Source organism: Durio zibethinus, chromosome 8, assembly GCF_047325235.1.
Source record: "Durio zibethinus cultivar Kanyao isolate XHJ-2024 chromosome 8, ASM4732523v1, whole genome shotgun sequence".
NCBI lineage: Eukaryota > Viridiplantae > Streptophyta > Magnoliopsida > Malvales > Malvaceae > Durio > Durio zibethinus.
The window spans coordinates 4,915,394-4,941,992 of NC_143169.1; the positions used below are offsets into that span (position 1 = coordinate 4,915,394).

At 30.7% G+C, this 26,599-nt stretch overlaps 1 pseudogene; it reads right to left on the reverse strand.

Annotated features, from left to right (window-relative positions):
* Positions 1-845: 845 nt before the first annotated feature.
* Positions 846-18,805, reverse strand: LOC111278360 (nuclear pore complex protein NUP98A-like; annotated as a pseudogene).
* Between the last annotated feature and the right edge of the window lie 7,794 nt (positions 18,806-26,599).

Here is a 26,599-nt window from a genome sequence, read left to right on the forward strand (position 1 = left end):
GTGATTTTCTTATATTTTGGTTCATTACATGTTTGATGAAATGGTTTTAATGTTATAAATCTCCTCATGTGGTAAGTTTCCAAGTGATCAACGCTTGTTTGGATGAAATGGGATAAAGGTATGTGTCATAACATCTAGATCCGGAGACCTATCGCTAGACATTGACTTAAGGAATCGTCACCAATCTTTTTTATTTAGGTGTGATTGGCCACCTAAGGAATCTATCCTTTTAGGGATTACTTAAGTTTAAGAGTCCCTAAAAGAATAGGTTTGGGTCTACTAACCAGAATAGGGTTCAGAAGTTTGGTTACATGTGAGGAAGGTTATAGCACTCTCACAACGCCCATCAAAATATGGTACCAGCTTAATTTTGTGTTATCCAATAAGCTTTAAAAATTTACCAAGTAATTAATTATTAGAAATTATTCTCAATTGACTCTAATACTTTTAACAGAAAATTGAGAAAATTTTCTCACCTCAAAAGTATGCAAGAAAACTACTGTTTCACTTGCAGAGGCTCTATCGTCGGATTATTTAACATTAAAGAAAATAAAAAAAATAAAAAGAAAAGAAAAAAAATGATTGCTTTTGTGCAGGGAAAATTGATACTTTCAACTTTTCCTCAAAAATCCATTTTTGAAAACTTATTTTTAAGGAAAATTGATACTTTCAATTTTCCCCAAAAATATTTTTTTTGGAAAGCTTATTTTCAAGGAAAATTGATACTTTCAACTTTCCCTCAAAAATATATTTTAGAAAGCTTATTTTCAAGAAAAATTGATATTTTCAGCTTTTTCTCAAAAATATTTTTTTAGAAAGCGTATTTTCAAAGAAAATTAATACTTTCATGCAGGTAACCTGATCCGTATTTGTGAAAAGTGTCGAGAAGTCAACAAGGGCGAAATTCTAATAGGAGTAGGTTTGTCTACAATAGGCATGCTGAACAGATGGTGCAGTCCCAGCCCGCATAATGGAAATTTGAGGAATTACAGAGAGTGTTCCATAGGGGTTTGTAATAGTCACGGGTTGTATTGCAATAGCACTCTGTGTAGTAGAAAAATTTGGTAGGGCATTATTACTCTAACAAAAAATGCCTGATCCACCACCTGATTGTGTCAGACCAAAATTGCTAAAACTGAAAGCACCATTGGTCTGAACTGGCTGAGCTGGCTGAAAAGGTGAAGCAAAAGAGGGAGTTGTTGGGCCAAAGGCAGATGGGTTACAAGAAGAAGCCATCGATAGAGAACTCGAAAACATATTCCCACTAAACCCAGAGGAAGGTGTATTGAAAATGCTTGTTTGACCAAAGTTACTAGTGTTCTGTCCAAAGGTAGAGGTTACCTACCCAAAAGCATTACTTGTTTGCCCAATTGCAAGGGTAGAATTGAACAAAGGGGATGTCTGATTGCTGCTAAAATTTAAACCAGTAGTAAATGCTGAAGTTATTATCGGAGCTCCATCAGTACCAAAAATGGATGGCAAAGTTAAAAATGAAGGAGTGACAGATGAGCTAAAAAGAGATAGACCAGTTCCAAATGTAAGAGTTGCAGGTGAACTAAATACTGAAGTTGTTAACGAAGTTAGGCCAAAAAGGCTTGATGATGTTGATTGAAAAAGATTTGATGTAGTAGTCAAGGTTGTAAAACCTGTACTATTAAAGGATGGCAGTTTTAGGCTAAATGGATTGGTACTTGTGCTGTTGGAAAAAGGATTTACAGATGTTTGACCAAACATTGAAGAAGAGCCAAATAGATTACTAGGTGCAGTTGACACAACAAAACCAATCCCTCCAGAAGGTTGAGCAGCTACCTGTGGTCCACCTTTATCCCTTAATTGATAATCTTCCCATCTTAGCTTCTCATGACTTTTATCTTTGTAAATAAGCATCATTAATATTGAATCCAGCTTTGCAGGTGGCTGTGCACTACTCCCACTATCTGCTTCAGTTGTAGGTGTGTAAGGAGCTACTTTACTTCCCCCACGTTGACCCCTAAATGGTGATTGGCCAAAGCTAGTGCTTTCAAATGCTAGTACAAAAGATTGAGTTCCAAAAGGAAAACTACCGAATGTTGGCGTTGATTGGCCAAAAGCTAGGCTAGACCCAAAGCTGAATGAAGGAGTAGAAGATGCTCCCAAAAGAGGAGTGTTTGAAGCCCAAAAATAGGAAGAATGGAACCCCCAAATGCAGAACTAGAAGAACTAAAAACAGGAGTGCTCGAAGTGCCAAAAACAGGTGTGCTTGATGCTCCAAATGTGCCCCCTGTTCCAAATACCTGGGCACTAGACACACCAAATGGAGTTCCAGTGCTCCCAAATGCTAGACTTCCAGTTGAACCAAAGGCAGGGGTGCTCATAGCATCAAAGGTAGGGGTGCTTATGGAACCAAAGGCATGGGTGCTCATAGCACCAAAAGCAGGAGTACTGAAACCAAATGCAGATTGACTTGAACAAAAGGTGTGGAGGAACCAAATATACCAGTACTAAAATACAGGCTGTGATTGTTGTGTTGTGGCGATGGGGGCTTCCCCTTTTGTTTTGATTCTCTTTTCTCTTTTTCCTCCCCCTCCGTTTTTATTGCTTTGTTGCTGTTTATAGGACCAGATCAGAAAAATTTTTTATCAGATCAAAGTCCTCATTCGATTGGGTTACCAAAACTTAAGACTCATCCTACCTCATATTAAAACCTATAGGAACTCTACAACCTCCAATTTAGGACCAAATATATAAATTTTTTATTTTTTATCACTAAATCTTGTTAAACTAATGATAAATCTAATAAATAGATAAATCAACTAAAAAAATCAAAGAAAAATAAAAATAAACAAAAATAAAAGTCAATTGGGCCTGCTAGTTGGATCTTACACTAGGTCCAATGGGCTTAGACCCAATCTTTATTGGACCAGGCCAAATGGGCTTGGGTCCAGACCAAATAGGGTGTCTACAGCTGTCCCTCTTTACACAATTTTTGTGAAGCAAGAATTGTGCAAAGACGTAGACACCCATTCAAGACTCAATTTGACATTTTTTGTTTTTGTTTTTTTTTCTTTTTTTTGTTTTGTTTGTTAAATTTTGATCAAAGCTCCTCTAAGCAGAGGCTTAACGACTTTGAGAAACATAAACAAAGCTCCTCTAATCAGAGGCTTAACGACTTTGAGAAACATAAATAGAGCTTCTCTAATCAGAGGCTCGACAACTTTTGAAAAATAAACAAAGCTCCTCTAACCAGAGGCTCAACAACTTTTGAAAAAATAAACAAAGCTCCTCTAAATAGAGGCTCAATGACTTTGGAAAATAAATAAAGCTCCTCTAAATAAAGGCTCAATAACTTTGAAAAAATAAACAAAAGCTCCTCTAAGCAGAGGCTCACGACTTTGGAAAAATAAATAAAAGCTCCTCTAAACAGAGGCACCACAACTTTCTCCTCTAAACAAAGGCACCACAACTTTAAAAAATAAATTGCTCCTCTAAACAGAGGCAACGAAACTTTGAAAAAATAAATTGCTTTTTGACAATCATGTCCAAAGAAGTTATAGATCGTGATTGAAGAAATTTTGTAATGGGAACTCAAAGATTCACAATTTAAGTTCAACATTCATAGGTTCAGATTCACAAGAACCTTCCAACTTCGTAAGAATTTACTGAAATTTGATTCTCAAAATTTTAGTTTCATTCAAATTTGCAAGATCTCAAGATTTGCATTTGCAACTTGCAAAACTCGCATAAAAAATCCTCATTTGAATTTTGGAGGCTCACATCCAAAAGTTCAAGGCTTTTTAAAGGTTCACATTTGGCAAGCCTGGGATTCACATCTAAAAATTCAAAGCTTCTCATTTGAGTTCAAAGGCTCAGCAATAAAACTTAGAGTTTCACATCTAAGTTCAAAGGTTCTCATTTAAAAATTTAGAGATTCATATCCAAAAAGTTGAAGCTTTGTATTTTGGAGATTCACATCCAAAAGTTCAAAACTTTTCATTCTAGTTCGAAGATTCACATTGGACAAACTTTAGGATTTCACTTCTCAAAGATTCTCATTTTGAAACTCAAAGATTCTCATTTGAGTTCTAAAAAATTCTCATCAAAATATTCATAATTTCTTTTACAAGTGACTCAAAAATTTGCATGAATGAATGTTATGATCAAAAATGCAAATGCAACAACCTAGATTCTCATAGTGCCATGCATGTCCAAACATCAAATTATGTGAATGTACTATTTAAGCAACGATGCCAACATGTTGCATGTAATGCGAATGTCAATAATGTCATGAAATCCTAAATAATTGTGGAATATGGTCCTCAAGACCCTACCATCCCACATTTTCCCTTTATTTAGCTTCTCAACATTTTGAAACAAGCTTCATCAACTGATCATCATTGTTTCCATTACTTGATCACCATCTGAAGGTTTCTTAGTGCCAATAAATTTTACCTATTACCCTACATGCCAGGTTTATCACCACTAACCATCTCAAAATAATTTCATGTTCTGTCACTTGGTCATCATTCATAAGCTTCTCATTACTAGCTGTTTTAAACCAAATTTCATCATCTGTCACTTGGTCATCATTTATAAGCTTCTCAGCACCAATTTCGTCTATTGCTCCATATCATTTTCATCACTTAACCATAACTCATAGGTTATATCAACCAATACATCCCCATATTCATCACTTGATTATACCACTTTTCAAGATTTGCCCCATCTCAATTTTATTATCCAATCCATCATCATATTCTCCATTTGGTCACATCATATGTCCTTTTCAAATCATCTCTTTTAGGTTTCTATCATTTTTTCATTTTGTTACCACTATCATCTTAGATTTCTCTTTAAAGGAATGCAAGACTTTTTTATGCACATTGTCATTCATTAATCATCATTTCAATTCTTGACAATTATAATGTACTCATACAATTTTTTTATTTATTCTAGGGATGTAAAAATAAAAGAACACAAGATGAATTATGGTAAAGATAATCAATGAAGATCTATTTTGGTACAAAACAAATGGGAAAGGAAATAAATTGGATACATGTCATTGGGATGAATGGTATGTCCAAACGATGAATATTCAGACAATTCTCAACATTAATCTAGGATTCTTTTTCAAAAACTCATTCCATTTACTGTTGAAGTCATTTTGAGCTTGACGAACTTTACCCCAGTTTTTGAGGGATCTTCAGATGTCTTTGATCTTCCATCCATGTGAACCATTTGACCTAGATCTTTTTCTACCCAAATCACCTTTTCAGGTTTTCAATTTGAATTTTTTTTTTCATTTTTTCCTTTCTTTATTTTTTTCTCCAATTTTTTCATTTTTTTCCATCATCTTCTTTTCTTTTTTTTCTCATTTTTCATCCATTATTGATATCTTTCCACACATCAAACTTTAGAGCAATATAGCATGATTCCATTGTTTCATCATGAGCATGCCTTCACTTAACATATGATCATTCAAGTTGAGCATTCACACTTAATCCCAAATGGACTTTTCAAGGTTGTAATGTAGGTGAAGGTGAGGGGTCATAAAAGAAATGGATATAATAGGCTCAAAACATGTATTAAAAAGGTTCAAGACCAAATGATTATTTGATGCAACTTGGCATTTTGCCCCCACATCATTTCACTACTTTTTTCTTTCCTCACACAAAGGATTCTCATTATTTTATCCCAAATCATGTGTGGCATTTTATTTTGTCTTTTGCTTTTCTTTCTCTTTCCATCTTTGAGACCTTTTGTGATAATTTTTTTTTTAAATTAACCCCCAATGTAGAGGGTGATCCTTGGTTGAGGTTCTTCAGAAAAAGAAATCATAATAGGCTCAAAGGGGTAACAATAAATGGTTTTTCAAATGGTAAAAGAAAGATTGCCATTTTTTATCTCAATTATGAATACTTTTCTTGAACATCATCTATTGAACAAAGCTCATGAACCTGTATAAAAGATTGCACATTTTCAAAACATATCTATTTCACCTCTGGTAACAGCTTACTTTTTTGTTTAAATCATCTCTTATATTAATGTGGATGAGTTCTCAAAATTAAATCTCAAAATTATTGTTATCATTGTCTAAATATTCATCATTTGAAATTTGAGAATAAGAATGTAAATTTATGAAAGGTAACAAAGCATGGAGTAATGGTCGAGTGAAAGAGAAAATGTAATGAAATGCATTAACTTGCCTTTATTAAAATGATAACAAGTGAAATCATATTGCAAAAAAGAAATCCTAACATTACTTTAAAAGAACTCTTAGAATGACAAGTAGCATTCAACCAGTTTTAATATCCTTCTTTAAAATCATACCACTGTGCAATCAGGTGAAGGATTTTTATCTTGCCCCCTTGATTCATTACGAATCTTCAGGCCTTTTTGAATTAACATATTCTTGATTCTCATTCAGAGCATTGACATTGTGATTAGGTAATGGATTACCACTAACATTAGGTGTTGTTGCTCTTCTTTGATCAAAACTTACCCTTTCATCTTTGATTAATCATAGCACCTTATGCTTTAAAGTAGTGTAATTTTTAGTAAAATGGCCAGCAATTCTATAGTGATAGTCACAGTAAGCTGTAAGATCATATCACTTAGGATAAGGTGGTTTGAGCGGGTTCACATGGCTTAAAGGAAATCAAGTGGCTATTATAGAGCTCTCGGTCTAACTCTGTATAAGTCATGAGGATTTGATCAAATACGAGCTTTTTTCGAATAGTCTATTACTATCATGAACCACTTGCTAGGCTAACAAGATGAATTTGAGCTCTTGCAAGAGTTTTGAATGTTAAGACTGTATGTAGGGGCTTAGGGGATAAAAATGGGCTGGTATATGGATGAATTATATGGTTGTGAGGCTGGTCGGTATGGATAAGATAAAGCATTGTTCACAGCAAGATAGTATGAAAAGTAATCTTGGGGTAGATAGGGTTGATATCCCCTGAACTGTCTATCAAAGCCTACAGCTTGAACTTCGGTCTCTTTCTTCTCGGGTGCCTTCTTGGTTTCTCTTTCTTTCAACTTGCCATTTTTTATGGCACTTTCAATAATTTCTCCAGAGATCACCATGTTGACGAAATCCTTTGTTGCATTCCCTATCATCTTTTCATAATAGAGAGATTTCAAAGTGCTGACAAACAACACTGTAATTTTTTTTCTCAGTAAAAGGAAGTTGTACTTGAGAAGTAATATCCCTCCACCTCTGGGCATATTCTTTGAATGATTCAGTTGCTTTCTCCTCTATATTCTATAAAGAAAGATGATCAGGGGTCAAATCTATTATATGCCGATATTGACTAATGAAAGCATGAGCCATATCGCTCCAAGAACAAATACAAGTCTTGTCTAATTGAACATACCATCTAGCAGTAGAGTCAGTGAGGTTGTCTTGAAAGACGTGCATCAAGAGCTTTTCATTATTGGCATGGGCAGCCATTTTTTGACAGTACATAATAATGTGAGTTTTCAGACACCTTGTACCATCATATTTCTTGAACTCTGGCACTTTAAACTTCGAAGGGATAACCACATCTGAGACTAAACAGAGTCCATCAGCATGGGCAGAACCATAAAAACCTACTCCTTCCACTACTTGTAGCTTTTTCTCTAACAAGTTTATCTTTTGTTCAGCTTTTAAGGCTTCTACAAGCTCCTTCTCTTTGGGCTTCAATTTTTTTTTATTCTTTTAGATCATCCAAATTAGAGACTGATATTGGTTCTATTGCCTTTTCAGTAAACATAAAATTTATATAACTTTGGTATTGTCCTTGATTTGAATCTCATGGTATTCTGAGATATGTGTACCCTACAAGATAGGTGAACTGCTGTGATGGTGGACCTTGTGCAGGTTAGACTTGATGTGGCTTAAAACCATAAGGGTACAATAGGTCATCCACCTCTTGTAAGGGATGATCTTATTGGCTAGCATTCTCTTCTATTGCCTTCTCCTTGTTTAACTTGTTCAAAGCCTCTAAAATCTTATTCAACTCCCCTTCTAACTTTTCCTGAGCTTTCTCTATTTTCTCAAGACGATTGAAATTTTCTTATTCCATTAAGCTCTTGTATTGTGTTGGTGAGTGGGGTTGCTTGGTGGAGCTATCCTTGAACCTTTAGCACCATAATTATGATTAGAAATGCTATGCTATGCTTTATGTATGATACATTGATGCACAAATGAAAGGTACATTTTTATGGATGCAATCTAATATGAAATGGATGCAAATGATTGTGTTAAAACATGATCATGAAAATAATGCAGATGCATAAAATCAGACAAACAACATAGTTAGTTTCATAGATGAAATGAAAATGATACCGATGCATAATGTTACATATGATAATAAAAATGATGCACAAAGTCAGACAATCAAAATGATTAGATAAACACCATTTTTTGTGTCCTAGTTTTAGGGTATATCTATCATTGGGTAGAAATGGCTCTATCTTAGGGTTAGGCACTTCTAAGGTTCACTATATGTAGTTCAAGGCTAAAGTCTAAAGGTTCCCAAATTGCTCCTTACATTATTGTCCGTCATACACTAGTAAGGCATCCCAATCCTCACCCATTACAGGCTATAAGCGAAAAATGCTCAATTTGAGTGGGAGTATTTCGTTAGCCACTACGGAGGCATTAAACCTCAAAAAAGCAATAGGTTCTTTACTCATTCCTAGAGGGATGGAGCTCGGGTATAGAGCTCATGTTATGCACATGCATATGAATGACATAATGAATAAAGTAAATAAACATGAATGAATAAAAAATCTATACAAAAGGGTTCAATTTTATTAGGCTTTTGGATAGCACAAATTTATTTGCTGGCTTAACTCTCAGAGATCCCACCCGGAGTCATCAAACTATCATAACGTCTAGATCTAAGGATCTATCGCTAGACATTGACTTAAGGAGTCGCCACCAATTTTTTTTATCTAGGTGCGATTGGTCACCTAAAAAATCTATCCTTCCAAGGATTACTTAAGTTTAAGGATCTCTAAAAGAATAGGTTTAAGTCTACTAACCAGAACAGGGTTCGGGAGTTTGGTTACGTGTGAGGAAGGTTATAACACCCTTACAATGCCTATCAAAAGATGGTACTAGCTTAATTTTGTGTTATCCAATAAGGCTTAAAAATTTACCAAGTAATTAATTATTGGAAATTATTCTCAATTAACTTTAATACTTTTAACAAAAAATTGAGAAAATTCCCTCACCTCAAAAGTATGTAAGAAAACTATTGTTTTACTTGCAGAGGCTCCATCGTCGAATTATTTAACATTAAAGAAAAAAAAAAGAAAAGAAAAAAAAATGATTGCTTTTGTGCAGGAAAAATTGATACTTTCAACTTTTCTCCAAAAATGTTTCTTTGAAACTTTAATTTCGAGAAAAATTGACACTTTCAACTTTTTCCCAAAAATATTTTTTTTGGAAAGCTTATTTTCAAGGAAAATTGATACTTTCAACTTTTCCTCAAAAATATTTTTTAGAAAGCTTATTTTCAAGAAAAATTGATACTTTCAGCTTTTCCTCAAAAATAATTTTTTAGAAAGTGTATTTTCAAAGAAACTTGATACTTTCTTGCAGGCAACCTAATCTACCTTTGTGAAAGGTGTCGAAAAGTCAACAAGGGTGAAATTCTAACAGGAGCAGGTTTGTCTACAACAGGCATGCTAAACAGATGGTGCAGTCCCAGCCCGCATAATGGAAATTTGAAGAATTACAGGGAGTGTTCCATAGGGGTTTGTAATAGTCACGGGTTGTACTGTAGCAGCACTCTGTGTAGCAAACAAATTCGATAGGGTAATATTACTCTAACAAAAAATGCCTGATCCACCATCTGATTATGTCAGACCAAAATTGTTAAAGCTAAAAGCACCACTGGTCTGAACTGGCTGAGCTGGCTTAAAAGGTGAAGCAGAAGTGGGAGTTGTTGGCCAAAGGCAAATGGGTTACTAGAAAGAGCCACCGATAGAGAACTCAAAAACATATTCCCACTAAACCCAGAGGAAGGTGTATTGAAAATGCTTGTTTGACCAAAGTTACTATTGTTCTATCCAAAGGTAGAGGTTACCTGCCCAAAAGCATTACCTGTCTGCCCAATTGCAGGGGTAGAATTGAACAAAGGGGATGTCTGACTACTACCAAAATTTAAACCAGTAGCAAATGCTGGAGTTGTTATCGGAGCTCCACTAGTACCAAAAATGGATGGCAAAATTGAAAATGAAAGAGTGACAGATAAGCTAAAAAGAGATGGACCAATTTTAAATGTAGGAGTTGTAGATGAACTAAATACTGAAGTTATTGATGAAGTTAGGCCAAAAAAGCTTGATGATGTTGATTGAAAAGGATTTGATGTAGTAGTTGAGGTTGTAAAACCTATACTATTCAAAGATGGTGATTTTAGGCTAAATGGATGGTACTTGTGCTGCTGGAAAAAAGATTTGTAGATGTTTAACCAAACATTGAAGAAGAGCTAAAAGGACTAGTAGGTGCAGTTGACACAGCAAAGCCAATCTTGAAAAGTAGCAAAAAGAATTTGCAAAAGAGAAAATGTTGAAAATGGGATATGATCATAAATTGAGTTTGTAGAAAAAGTGAATGCCAAGAAATTTTGAAAAAAAAAAGAGAGAGAATTAAGCCCAATCTAGTTGGCATTAAAGAAGAATTAAACCTATTTTAGCTAGCACTTATTGAGATTTAAGTCCAGTTTGACTAGCACTAAGAAGAATTAAGCTAAGTTTAACTAGCACCAATGGAGATTTAATCTTAGATTACCTGGCACTAAGGAGAATTAAGCCTATAATAGCTGGCACCAAGAAAAATTAAGCAAAGATTAGCTGGCACTAAGGACAATTAACCCCAGTCTAACTAGCATTGATAAGAATTAAGCCCAATTTAGCTAGCACCTACAAAGATTTAACTCAAATTAGTTCACACCAAAGAGAATTAAGCCAAGTCTAGTTGGCACTGATGAGATTTAAGCCCAGGCTAGCAAATACCTTGAATAGATCATTAAACTTGATGAAGTCAACACTAAGAAAAAGACAAAAGGAAAAAAAAAACAAAAAAACTTAAAAAAAATGTAAAAAAATGTAAAAAAAAAAAAAAAGAGAGAGAAAGGGAAAAAAGAACAAAATGTGGGAAAATGAATGAAAAATGAAAGATAATGAATAAAAATGATGGAAAATGGGGAATGGGACAATGATAAAAAAAACTGAATAAATGATGAATGCTAATGAATGTTGATAATGAAGAAAATGAAGAAAAAATGAAAAAAAATAAAAAAAAAAGAAAGAAAGAAATTATCTTTGGTAAAGAATTAACAAACAACTAATGAAAAAATTAAGGCAAAAGGATGAAAATAAAAGGTGAAAAAGAATATTTGAATTAATAAAAGGGATTTTAATCAAGGAAAATAGTAATTGATTGCTAAAAATCAAGAGCTTGAAAATAGTTGAGATCATAAAAACTTGGTTGCCATGAGCACAAACACATGATATGAACAAAATTTGTTTAAATCACACTCATTTTTTTCATTACATTCATCACATATATTGCATACAGAATGAATTTGATTTTGAAAAAAAAAAAAAACAAATACATTTAAAGAATGAATAGTTTTCAATAAGAAAAAACTAAAAAAAAAAAAAAGATAAAAAGAAGAAAGCTTCTTTTCAAAAAGATTTAGATCTTTTTCAAAACTTCTTGTGTAAACCAACTTTTCAAAATGAGATTTTTTAAAACTTGTTCAAAATCAAACTTTCAGCCCTTCCCAAAATGAGATTTTTAAAGTTCATTACCTATATTTATAGAAGTCCCCTTATTAAAGCTTCTATTTCCTGACTTATGATTAAACCCCGGTTGTCCTCGTTTCTTAGCTTGTGGTTCAATCCTATTCACTTTAATCGAATTATAGTTTAGTCTCGATCAATTCATTTGACTTATAGTTTGTTTTGATTACTTTGTTTGACTTACGATTTACTCTCAATCATTTTGTTCGACTTGTAATTCAGTCTCAGTTATTTCATTTGACTTGTGGTTTAATCCTAGTCACTTCATTTGACTTGTGGTTTAGTCTCAATCAATTTGTTCTATTTGTAGTTTAGTCTCGATCACTTCATCCGACTACAGTTCAATCTTGGTCACGTCATTAAACTTATGGTTCAATTTTGATCACTTCATTCGACTTGCGATTCAATCTCAATCACTTCATTTGACTTGCAATTCAATCTCGATCATTTCATCTGACTTACAATTGAATCTATCATTTTGGTTGATTTGCAATTAAGTTTCGATCATTTTGTTTGACTTGTGGTTTAGTCCTGGTCACTTTATTTTACTTGTGATTTAGTCTCAGTCATTTCATTTAACTTGCAGTTCAGTGTCAGCCATTTCGATCAACCTACAATTCAATCTCGATCACTTGTCCTGCTTGCGGTTCAATCACAGTCACTTCATCCCTAACTTGAGATTCAATCTTGATCATCTTTCTATTTTTACTTGCGGTTCAGTCTTGGTTATTTTATTTTTTAATTTACAGTTTAGTCTAAATCATTGCCAACTTTGAATGTTTTTGAAAAAAAAAAAAAAAAAAACCTCCTCAAACATAAAAATAAATAAGCTTATGAAAACAGAGCTTTCTCATCCCTTTATGCCAGACAAAATTAATGTCCTTAATCTTTATATTATTTTTTATTCTTAGAAATACACAAAAAGGGGTAGCTATTGACATCTAAATTTGTCTGATAAAATTTTGGCCATTTGTAAAGCACTTAAAATTCATTCCGATTCAAATCTAATATTTCTTTAATTTTGACAAGTTTTTAAAATCAAAATTGGAGCCTCTTTGACCTAAATGCCCCAAGGTCAAATTTGATTAAATTTTGTCAAACTTGGTCAAATAAAGTCAAACTTAATCAAAACTAGTAAAAAAGTCAAAATGGTTAGAACTCATGTCAAATTTCAAAATTTACAACCAAATTGGAATTAATGTGGATTAAGATTGAAATTTGTGATTTTAAAGCATTAAAAAATCTAATTGCACTTTGAAAAGTGTAAAATTATCGAAATGTCCTTAAGAGTATTGTCATAATTTGCCCTTATCGAACTCAAATTTTTGTGAAAATTTTCAAATCATAATTGAATTTTTTAATGATTCTTCATGCATTAAAAACCCATATCACACCTTGGGAGATGTGAAATTACCAAAATGCCCTTTACAGGTATCTTCATAATTTGACTTTTTCAAGGTTAAAATTTCACAAAACACTCCAAATCATAGTTCATATTATTTGATGATTTTTTTAAATATTGAAAACATTGATTGTACCTTGAAAGGTGTGAAATCACCAAAATACCTTATAAGGGTAATTTTGTAATTTGACCTTCATAAAATTGATTTTTTGCAAAATTTTTTAGCTCATGATTTTAAAATATTTGATGATTTTTAGAGCACTCGAAACCACTATAATCCTTTGGGATGTGTAAAATTATCAAAATATCCATTTTGGATAATTTTTTAATTTAACACTTCATGAAGTTGGAATTTCACAAAATTTTCAGATCATTATTTCATATTATTTCATGATTTTTGGTGTTTTAAAATCTCAAAAAATGAACAAAAGATCAATGATTTCTAAGAAAATAGCTTAAAATTGAAAACTTTGTAATAATGGCAAAATAATCTTTTCACTTGGTTTTAATGGCTGTAAAAGTTCAACCTTTGGCATTGTGCATCTTGGACCATTAGATCATCTTGAGAGGCTTGACCCAAAGGTGAAAGTTGGCTTATTGAAGCCAAAAATAAGAGTGAAACTTAGACCCTTATATGAGTTTATGATCAAGTGGCTAGGATTTAATTTGGTTGAGATATCTCATCATCTTCTTAAGGATGCAAGCCAGGATTTCTGCAATTTGAAGAAAGAGAGCTCATGAAAACAAATGAGAGAAAAAAAATGAGAGGAAAAATCTTTATGGCTTGCTTGTTTGAAGGTATACTTTTTTTACTTTCATCTTATATTTTTTAACATTTTCATCATATTTTCCATAGCATTTTCATATCATTTTGTTTACTTTTTCCTTTTTTTAAAAGTTTTATAGTGTTTTTTTTTTTTTTTTGTTACTCAAAGCTTGAATCAAACTTCATCCAATCAATCAATAGTTAGACTAAAGCTAAAAAAACAAGTAAAAACAATCAACATAACCCACAATTAACCAAGCTTTCCTTCACCATGGTTAAACCTCTTCTTGGCCTTTCTTAATGTTTTGTTGCTTCAAAATGCGACTTATGATGATTAAATGATGAATTTGTTAGAGCTTTGCATGATGTTTGCTTAGTTAATGATATACGTTGTTTTTTTGTTAATTTTCTTGTTCATGTGATTTTCTTATAATTTTGGTTCATTACCTACTTGATGAAATGGTTTTAATGTTATAAATCTCCTCATGTGTTAAGTTTCCAAGTAATCAATGCTTGTTTTAATGAAATGGGATAAAGGTATGCTTAAGAAAACATCATGATATGTTCGCTCATGGTGGTCTTCTTTTTGGCCAAACCTTATTCTTTGTTTGGTAATTGATTGCTCTTTAATTCCATGTATTAGATTGTGTTCATGTTATGATATTCAAGTTTTTTAGATGTTGGATCAAATTTTTCAATAAAAGGATGTTGTTTTATTAGGTTGATTGGATGATTTTTTATGTTTTTTTGGTTAGGTTTGAGTGAAAACAATGGTAGGACATTGATACAAAATTTAAAAAATTTTGTGTTTGATCCATTTCTTTCTTGATTTTACATGCATAACTTGTTTGTGATTTAGTTTTGTAAATACCTAAGTTTGTAATTATTTTGTTCTCATGTCATGCTTTTGTAACATGCATCATTAATGACATTTTTGTAATTGTCACATGACATTTTTGTACTTGCCACATGCATAATTTCCATGAAACCCTAAACAACATTCCAAACCCTAAACCATCGCCTAAACCCTAAACCACCTTAAAAAACCAAACCAACCCCCAAATCAATCATACATTTGCATTATTATATGCATTCATATCTTGTCATTCATATTATATGTCATAACATATAGATCTGTGGACCTATCACTAAAAATCGACTTTAAGAGTTACCACTAATCTTTTTTGTTTAGGTGCGATTAGCCATCTAACTGAATCTGTCCCATTTAAAAAAGAGTCTCAAGATCAACTTAAGTATCTTTAAATAGTATATTTTAGTCCATAAAACCAAATTTTAGGTTTGAGAATACTATTATGCATGAGGAAGGTTATAAGACCCTCATAACACCTATCCAAATAATGGTACTAGTTTAATTTCAAATTATCCAAACATTAAGCATATTTATGATTTACCAAAATATTGAAAATTAATCTTAAAATTACTCTATTAGTTTTGTAGCAATTTAAGATAATTCTCTCACCCCAAGAATATTCATGGAGATTAGTATCTCTTTTTGAAGAGGCTCTGTCATCAAATTTCTTTAATTTTACTTCTAGAAATAAATATCTATAAACTGAGTTTATAGTTAGAAATGTCTTCCCATTTGTTGCTAAGACTTTCCATTGAAAATTATCTTTCAATCTGTTAATAGGATTTTTTTAAAAAAATATTTTTCAAAAAAATTTATTAAGTCCTCCAATAGTTTGGTAAGATTTAATTCGAGATTTAAATCCTCCAATAATTTGGTAGGATTAACAAATATTTTTTTTTGAAAACATTTTTTTAATTTGAAAGAAAAAAAATCAATTAAAATAAACAAAAATCATCATGTAAATAATATCATGCAATAATAATAACAATGCAAAAATAATATATTCATGCAATTAATGCAATTAATTAAAAATCATGCAAAAATAAATATCATAAATAAAATGAAACATACTCATGCAATCAAACATAATCACACAAATAAATAAATTAATAATCAAGCAATTAAATAAAGTCATAAAATCATGCAAAAATTAAATACTAAAAAAATAAGAGAATAAAAAAAGAAAGAAAAAAATAGAAATCAAAAAATCAAAATCAGAAAACAAAAATAAAAAGAAAAAGAAAAATCTATGATAGAGTCATATTTGGAGCGAAGATCTTCACGCGGGTCGTTGGGTTACACGTGGGTTAGGGTTTTCAAAATGATGCCGTATTGCCCTACTATAAAAGTAAAAAAAAAAAAAAATTCAATTTCCACATATGGCTCTGGTTCTCTTTCTCTAGCTGGACTTTTCTCTGGTTCCTCTCTAAACATTCATCCATTCCCAGAAAATCTAAGAACGCAGCTAGAGATCCTAATTCCAATGTCATGAAATGCAAACAACCATTAGAAACTTTAAATTTTTTCAGAAACTTGATGAACCTATAAAATGGCCACCTTAGTCCCCCTCTATCCATTGTGAAAATCCATCAAAAAATGCAAACCCTCATTGGAAAATTCAAGTTTCAATCGAAAAATTCATATAAACCCAAAATTACCCAAAAAAAAAACTTCCAAAAAAATTCTCCAAAAATTTTTAGAATCTAAGATTCAAATCAAGCATCAAAACCACAGATCCCAACTTTAGAAATCAAATGAAACTACACTTCAAACCAAATAACAATCACCAAAAGCCAAAATTCCAAAATAAAACCCAAAATTCCAAAGCAAAACCATGACACTTAATCAAAACCCGAAAACAGCAATCAAAAATCAAACCTCACAAATTTTAAAACCTAAAACCGATTTTAAAAAAAAAATCCAAAACCCAAAACTAAACATCCAAAAAAGTTTGATTGTTGTGCCCCGTTTTGTATGGTTGATTGTTGTTGGTTTTATAGAGATCAAACCTCTTTTAATTTTGAAGAAGTTCAACTGATTAATTTCATTTATTTTTAGGGTTTCATTCCTAGAGATTTGATTTTCAAAATCCATTAATCTACAGATTTGATGATTTCTCAATTTTCAAACACATTTTTTCTTTCCTTTTTTTTATTTTCTAATTTTTGCCTTCTTTTTAACTTTTTTTGACAATTAAAAATTTTAGGCCCAAAGCTTATCAATCAGGCCCACTATATGGTCAAAGGCCTATTTTTGATCCCAGAACAATCTCCAGACAAAATGGAGTGTCTACATCATGCATTCATCATATATTACTTTTATGCATATCACGCACAAGTTATTCAAAATGAGTTTTCAAAAGAAAATTATTTTCAATAAGATAATAACTCAATTACATATAGCCAACGAGATCTGGCTTAACTATAAGGGGACTCTTAGTGATTACCATTTATGTAAAGTGCTATGTCAGTTTTAGTGAGGCAATTTGAAAACCTTTAAATTAGAAATATTTTTAAACTTTACCTAATTATAAAAGAGTGAAAGGTGTATTTTGATATTTAAGGTGTTTTCATTTTGATCTAAAATAAAAAAAAAAGTTTTTGTTTTTTAAAATGATTTATTCTTGTTTCCCAAAAAAAAAAAAAAGAATTAATTTTAAACATTAAAAAAAATATGACCATTTTTTACAGGTACTATAAGGGTGCTAATCCTTCATCACACATTACTAACTCCCAAACCTAAACTCTAATTTTGCATATCGCAAATTTGCTCTTTTTATAAAATTGTTAAACCCATTTTAAAATGTTTTATTAACAAAATTTTTGGGTGGCCTATCACACCTTAAAAAAATTAGTGATGACTTCTTATTTTGTTTTTATCAAAAATATTTTTAGCCCCTATTTTCTAAATTTCTCCATTTGTTCAGCTTTTGGATTACTCACCCCTAGGACTAGAGACATCGCGACATTGAGTTTTAATTCTTTGTCCAAGACCTAGCCCAAAATTTATACAGGCAAAAAAATTATGCCCAAACCTGTTTAACAGGTCTTAATTTCTTATTTAAGCTCTTTAAAACTTAAGTGAGCCTTTGGGCTTAGATGGGTAGCCCAGCCCTTGAACATGTCTAGTTATTCCTAAGTCCAGTAAATTTTAAAATTTAATAGATTCAAACAAAATATAGTGCCTACAATTGGAATTGAAACTTAAATTAGAGAACTGTAGATGTCAATTTTTGTCTAGATTAATGATTTCACATTCCAAATTAATTCAGCTTTCGAGCTTATATTTAAATTTCCACCAAGTCAATTTAACATTGATTTTTTAGCTATGAATTGTCAATAAGGACCCTAAGATTAACTTCAAAATGCAATTTGTTTTAAAATGTCTAAAATTAAAGTCTAAAACCAAAATTGAAATCTAAGGCATTAGGCCAAGATCCAGTCCCTTTCAAAATCCACAAACCCAAGGTCCAAATCAATTAGGTTTGAAAGCATAAAATCCAATTTTCAATTTAAAGCCTATTTTCTTTTAATCAAAAGTAATTAGTAAGTTTAATTAAAAATTAATTAATGAAAACAAAATAATTAAAATTGAAAAAAAAAAAAGACAAAAACTTAAGCATGGTGTTGTGCACAACACCAACCCCCTTTACCTTTACGGAGCCACCCTACCAACTTCATTTTAAGGCGAACCATCTTGCCAGCAAAAAATTAGCTAGCAAGCTGATTTTAATCCCTAAAATTAAGGATTTTAAGCCTTGAAATTAAGGGATTTGATCCCAACATTACTTTTTAAAATAAAGCTATTCTTCTAAACAAAAAAAGAGGCCAATGAGATAGAAAAAAAACTTTATCGAGAGCTCAAAACAACCTCACCCATCACCAGTCCAAGCACCATATCCACCACAAAATTGCCCATGGCCAAAGATCAAATACCTATTCCCATTTCCCATTACCACCAACAATGACCCCCAACAAACCCACATTTGCATAAGAACTGAAACTACGCAAAAAAAAATCCTAACCCGAGGCCCAAATAAACATAAAAAAAAAACATTTTTCTAGCATACCAAAGAAACCAAAACACAAAAGCTCATCCCTTAGAATGGGGAACCATAGCACTAAAAAACACCCAAAAAAATAACACAAGAAAAATACAAAAAAGGGGTTTTCGATTTAAGAGTTTTTCCATAGGGTAGGACTAGATTTTTGAAGTAATGGGAACTTAGGAGAAGGGGAAAAAGATAGTTTAAGGTAAGGATTTTTGGCATAGAAAAGACTGGCATTTTTTGGGTTTTTTGTCAAATTTTTCAAGTAGATCTAGGACTTTAGGACAAGTTTTAAGCAAAACCAAGTTGAAAAGTAGAAAGAGGAAGAAAAGGGGATTTTTTAGGTGAATTTTGGGCTCAAACTACGAGTGACGAGTGGCGATTGGTGGTTGGGGTGGTGGCGAACGCAATGACTAGTGGTAGAATTTTGGAAATAAAGGTGGTTGGCCGTGTGAAAAGTTAAGACAACTTTGAAGTTTTTTGAAGAGAAAGGGTGAAATGAAGTAAAATAAAAAAAAAAATTTGTATTTTGTAGGCTGAAAAAAAAAATCAAAGACCCATGTGTAGACATGACTCGACCCAAGGTCCAAGTACCCAGCCAAGCATTGACTACTATTGACCTAACCCTAAATCGATCCAACCAAACCATTTTTAAATCAATTGAACCACCCATGAATTGTTCCAAATCTGCTAAACCATTACTGAACCATGCCTTAATCACGCTAAATAGCCTGAACCACCTGAATTGCTTCTTGAATCATTAACCAACTTTGATCGATTTTTTTTTGTAATTTTTTTTAGTTTTTTTCTTTATTATTTTATATATATATTTACTAAGTTATTTATTTATTTATGCACATTCAAATTTTAAATTATATATTTTTTAGAAAAAGAAAAAGAAATGTAATAAAAAATATTTTTAAAACAAAAACAAAATTTTTTCGATGATAAGATATTAAGAAAATTTGCGTAGTGATTCTTTAAAAATATTTAGGTGAGAATATTTTTTCTAAAATGTTGTTAAAGTATATGAGTATTTATAAATATATTCAATACAAAATAGTTTTTATTTACTTAATTAAAAAAAAAAAGAAAAGAGGTTTTTTTTTTTAAATAAGGTTACATATAATAATGTATGAATATTAATTGCATTAATTAATTAAAAATACGAGCTTCCGAAGATAGGGTTCTAAGGAAGTTCGAATAGTAATTCTTAAGAAATTCTTGGGTGAAAATGTTTTTCTTAATATTACTAATATATTAAAACATTTTGAGAATTTTTTAATAATAAGGTTTCAATTTGTTTTTCAAATAAAAAGGAAATAATTTAGAAAACCAAAATTTTGATAATAAAAAAATTTTAAAAAATTATTTTTAAATATAAAAATTAAAACCACTTTTGACAAGATTAAATAATAACACATGATTAAGATATAATGTTTTTAAAACAGACATTATAAGGGTATAATTCTTCTTCACACGTAACTATACTTTTGAACTCAAATTATTTTCGTAAACTCAAAAATTATCTTTTTAATAAAATTTTATTTAATTTTAAAATTTTATTTAATTTTAAAATTTTATTAAAAAACTAAAATTTAAAAGGTGACTAACGCATTTAGCTAAAAAGATTGATAATAACTTATACTATTTTAAAAATTTTTTAATGGTCTCCAATAAGAGCAATGCATAAAAGTAACATGAAAATTGTACAGAAAAAAACTTAAAGGAAACCTTAAAAAACCCTTAAAAACAATTTAAAAAAAAAAAAAGCCTAAGCCTAAGGACAAATTTTTCACCCAAGTCCATATTCTTCCTATTTTTATTTATTCACTATTTATAGATAAACAGGACTTGAAGGCTCGGCTGGATGAATTCTTTAAGAGATGGAAGTCTTTTTGAGGTCTCGGTTTTTAGGGAAATTCCTTTCTTCAAAACAGATTTTTCAGCTCTAGCAATTTGCATGAGATTAACCCACTGTCTTGATACAATTCAAGCTTCAATTTGGAATAGGTTTGATGCGGTTTGAGCTCTCCAAAGCAGGTTGAAAAAATCTGAAAGGGTTGCAGCTGCTTAAGGATTCTATTGGACTTTCGGTTTTAGCTTCTTGGAAGAACAGAATGCAAATTCTGTTTTGGACTCTTCAGTCGACCTAGGACTCCACTTACCATTAAAATTCCTCGCATGCAATTTCTGTTGTAATGTGAACTCCTAAAAAACCGTGACATGAGACGGTCATAAGATTAACATTGCAGAGTAAGATTGGGCATCCACGTGGCAACCCTGCATTCCTCCATTATCTATTTTTTATTTTATTTTATTTTTTATCAATTTATATTTTATGTTTTATATTTTATTAGATAAATTTTATAAAAAAAATAAAAATAGATGATAAAATAATTCGTATTTAATTTGTTTTAATTTTCATCGATTCAATATAAGTGTATTTTTTAAAATCAAGATTAGATCAAATTATATTTTAAAAAATTGAGTCGAATTAAGGACAAATTTAAAATGTTTTACTCCATCATGAGTGTCTAAATGGTACCTCTCTTATTTTGTTTTTTTTTTATTTTTAAAATTTAATTTTTTATTAGATAAATTTTGTAATAAAAAATTAATTAATATAGAGATGATAAAATAATTCATACTTGATGGATTTTTATTAATTCAATTAGTGTACTTTCTTTTAATTCGAAATAATAGAGTTGAGGTTTTTTTAAAAAAAAATTGACCTCAAATTAGAGCAAGATTTTGAGTATTATGCCTCGATCTTGATATATATAAAAATATATATTATTATTTATTTAATTTTATAATTGTATATATATTTTATTAAAATATTATTTAGTACCTTAATTTATAAATTCATATACCACCTTAGTTGATTTCTTTTTTTAATTTTATTTATTTGATAAATTTTATAAAAAAAAAATCAATAGATGTAGACATAACAAAATAATCTATATTCGATGAATTTAAATTCGTCACGATCCAATAAATATATTTTTTAAATAAAGATTGAATTAAATTTTGCTTCCTTGAACTACGGGATCAAATTGAAATCAAGTTTAGATTGCTCTACCCCGACTCTCCTGAAGATATACAAAAGAATATATTTTATTATTTATTTATTTATTTTATATTTATATATTATATTAATAAAGATATTATTTAATAGCTTATTTTAATAAAAAGTTACATTTATATGTAATTAAATTATAATTTATATTAACAATATAAATACACTTATATTTGTTTTTATATTGTCATCTATTAAAATTTAATATAAAAAATTTTACTTCTCTCATATTTAAAATCTAATTTAAAAAATAAAAAAAAAATCCTGCAACGAAATTCAAGTTTAATTCTAAATATTTCTTTAAAATTTTTCTCCATGCATTCTTAGCTTCTTCTCATGCCACTTCCTCCTGGAAAGAATTATGAGTTTAATTTGAAGTTGAACTCTTTCATGCACCAATAAAACCAGCCCAGTGCAAACTCTAAGTTGACATTAGTTAATTCTAGGCAAATTGGGAGACCAATTCAGTTTAGAATTCTTGAACAGAATTTTTGCGCTCCTTGCCATGTCAGCATTCTAGTCATCCTCTTTGTTCGATTAAAATTCAAGAGATGCCATGCCAATTAAAGTTTATCCTCTGCATATGCACCTAAAGAGAACATCATGCTTTTGCACCAAAAATGCTGGTATAAAAAATTTTGCCTGCTGTAAACCGAAACTGGATGGTCTGGGAATTAAGTCCTGCATGAAATTGCATAATGTTTTGAACTTTTAAGCACAGTTGAACTGCCTTGATTTTTCTGCATTTTCTGCACAATGTTCTGCTCTGCACTGCATAAAAAATCTGGTCTGTGTAAAACCTAAGACCGCATAAAATCTGCATTAAAATTCTGCACTGTTTTGCATCATACTCCACTGCCAAATTCTGCCTTGAAATTTCAACTATGAATTCCAATTCAATTCAGCTCCAATTTAACATTTAAAAAATTCCTAGACAGCTTACTACTTGTATTAATAAATGCGGCATTGAGCTCTCGGGTTAATCTTGCATTCTAACTTCAAAATTCAATCAAATTGCTCCAAAAATTTTCATTTTTTCTTAAAATTTTCCTACACATTAACAATTTAAATAAATTAGGGAAGAAACTTAAATTATTTTGTCACAAAAAAATAAAATAAAATTCACAAAATTAGACACTAAAAATAACTTATTTTATAGAGTTATCGTTATTTGACTACCCCTATTGCATTCCAAGAATTCATGGGGACAAAAGTCTAAAGAAAAATGACTCCTCAAGTGTGTCTTGCGGCCACGTGGTAATTTAGTTCTCTAAATTAGTACCATAAATAACTAATTTTGTTCAAGACAAATCGCTCATATTCAATTTTGATTTTGACTCAAATATACTAATTTGGACATAATCAAACATGATAATTTGATTAAGCTCATTTAAGTTTTGTTTCAGATTAATTTTTTTATATTATTTTGCATGAACTAAAGTTCAATTCAATTTGAATTAATTCAAAATAAAAAATTTTATTTATACCCTCATTTTTACTCTATATACCCCACTGTTAACTATACCTTAAATTCAAACTTAAAATATTTTTATTTTTACTAATATACCCCATTCCTCAATAATTGATTTTTGTTCATACCCTTAACATTTTTCTTGCTTCTCTCTTCTTCTTTTTTTTATCTTAAACCCAAATTAATTATAAATCCATCAAATTAATCCAAAAATTACATTTTTTTAATCTTTCATTAATTAAAAGTAAGATTTCGAGACTTATTTTATTTGATTTAATTTAAATGCATGCGAAAATAAGATAGAGTTTATGAAATAAATTTTACAAAATTCAAGTTTCTTAAAAATAAATTTTCGACAAACTTTGGCTCTCGAAAATGAAGCCCTTGAAAATACATTTTGAAGAAATTTTAAAGGCTCTTAGAAATCCATTTTTAAAAAGCTTTAAGGCTCTTGAAAATTCATTTTCATTTTCAAAAAACCTTTTTAAGACTCTCAAAAATGTATTTTTAAAAAATTTTAAAAGCTTTCGAAAATTTATTTTTGAAAATCCTTTAAGGTTTTTGAAAATTCATTTTCGAGAGGACTTTGAAAAATTCATTTCCAAAACCCCTTACTTTTAAAATACAATATAAATTTCAAAATTTTATTTTTGAAAATATATTATAATTTTTAGAAATAAATTTTCTAAAATTATGTAATATTCTTAAAAATAAATATTTAGAAATATAAAAAACCAAATTTGATTGGATATATGAGAAAAAAAGATGAAAGAGAAACAAAAATAAAGTAAAATTATAATTTATTGAAAAATAAATTTAGTATTTGTTATGTATGTAATTTTAAAATAAAAATTAATAAGGATGTGGGGTGTATTTAGAAGCTTCCTTTCGAAATTTACTCATTTGGACTTAAAGTACTAAAGTTCAGTTGTGAGCCGAAAGTCCAATTTTAAATTTTGATTAATTAAATAAATAATACACAAAAATTTAAAAAAAAAATCAGAAAAAAAAAAACAAACAAACAAAACAGAGACTGAGATGGTGGTGCCGTGCACAACACCATCCGGCCAGCCCAGCCTACTAGCCGCTATGGCAGCTGAATTTCAGCTACTTTAGTTGTCAACCACTTTGTTTTACCCAGCATCTCCCTCTTCCGCTTTGGTTCTGCGAATGATCCCGAAGGTTGATAAAAATCAACCAAAATTTCAAGACAGAAGGGAGAGATTTTTACAAAAAAAGAAGGCTTGAAAATCCCAAAAGCACTCCTGAGCCCCATGCAGCTCACTACCAAACCTTGAGACCACCACAACCATCGCCTATAGCCAAACTAGGAACCCAACTGAAACACCTAAAAACCTCCCCCAACCTCACCAATCTACCCGACTACCACCCATTTCAAACCCACATTGTTGGCAGCCTTGCCTAACTCAACCGCCGAGAACCCTTGCCAAAAAATAAAAATCCCAGCTCCATCATCCTAGCAGAGACACAGCTTCCACCATGAACCCCCATCACCCCCTTGCACTGAACATAATACCCCAACCCTACTGCCATCAACTGCCCAAAAAAAAAATCCAAACACATTCCCTGGATTAGGGAAGAAGCAGCACCAAACCACCACCAAAATATATATATAGCAACAAAAACAGAGACAACATCTCCTTAGGTTTCGGTTAGGGTGATTTGGGTTGTGTGGGTTCTTTAAAGGGAAAATAAGAAGGAAAGAAGATGTTAGAGCTGGTCGCAGACGGCGAAACGGACGGTGTCAGCATTAGAAGAGAGGCGGTAGCGAAAGGCTTTTGGACGATCAGACATGATGGAAATGAAGAGTAAGGAGAGGGGAATAACATACTGAAATCTTAGGAAGATCGGACGACAGTAAGATGGGTTATCAGCAGCTTAAAGTTTCAGGTTAGATCTTTAGATCTAGGCTATTTCAGGGGTTTTTATGATAAAATGAGTTGGAGATGGGAATGAGGGGATTATGAGGAGCTTCGGGATAAAATTTGGGCTCGAAACAACGTCGGAGAGCAGTGGCTAGTGGTTGGCACGACGGTCGAAATCTGGGGTTTTTTTGTTTTTTAGAGGTGGCTAGCAGCTTTTTTTTGGACAGAGAGGGGATTTCTTTTTTTTAGGTTAGAAGATGAAATGAAATAAAATAAAATAAAGTTGAGCGGGTTGAGCTCGTGCGCCTAGAACCAGCCGACGCGCAACCCAGGAACCATCCCAACCCAACTGGCCTGTAACCCATCAGAAATTGGGCCCTTGATTTGGTTTTGGGTCGGAGCCCAAGTAAGGTATATATCTCTTATAACTTGGGTCCATATTATTAATGTTTATATGCATTTATATATTTTTAATATATAGATAAAAATGGAAATCATTTTTATTAAAAAATGAGATAATATCTTTAAATAAAAATAATTTTTGGGTCTTTGCCTAGATATTGAAAAGAACCCAAATAATTATTCTCATTTTAGATGATTATAAAGAAATTTTGCAAATGAAAAGTTAATTTTCTTAAATTCCACTTAGATACGAGGAATTAAAAGAAATTTTCAACACTAAAGATTTTTATTTTTATAATTAAATATTCTTTGAAAAGAAAAAAAAAAGATGATAAAAGTAATAAAATTAAAAGTTTGCAAAATGAGAAATAAAATTGATTATTTTTAGCATTTTATTTTTATTTTTATTTGCCTCATCTTGCTAATAAAAGTGAAATGGAAAATAATGATTTTTTAAAAAAGTAAAAATGAGAGATATTTTTAGAAAAAAATATTATTTTAAGTAAAAATGATTTTGAAAATCTTGTCTAAATATTAGAAGAAATTCAAATATTTATTTTTATAAAAAAAAATGTTATCTTTATTTTAAAGATTATTATAAGTTTTTCTTATTTAATAAATGATCAATTTTCTTATATTTTACTTGGATATTGAGGAACTAAGGAAATTTTCTGTCACTAAAGATTTTTATCAAAGAAATAATGGTAAAAAGTATAAAAATAAAAGTTTGAAAAAAATAAAATAAAATAATTGCATTGTGTGATTTTTATTTGTGTAATTTATTTCATATATGGTATTACATGCATCATAATTCATAATAAATGTAAAACGAAAAAAATAAAATTTTGAAAAAAAAAGACTTTTAAATATAAAAGCTTATATTCTTAGTA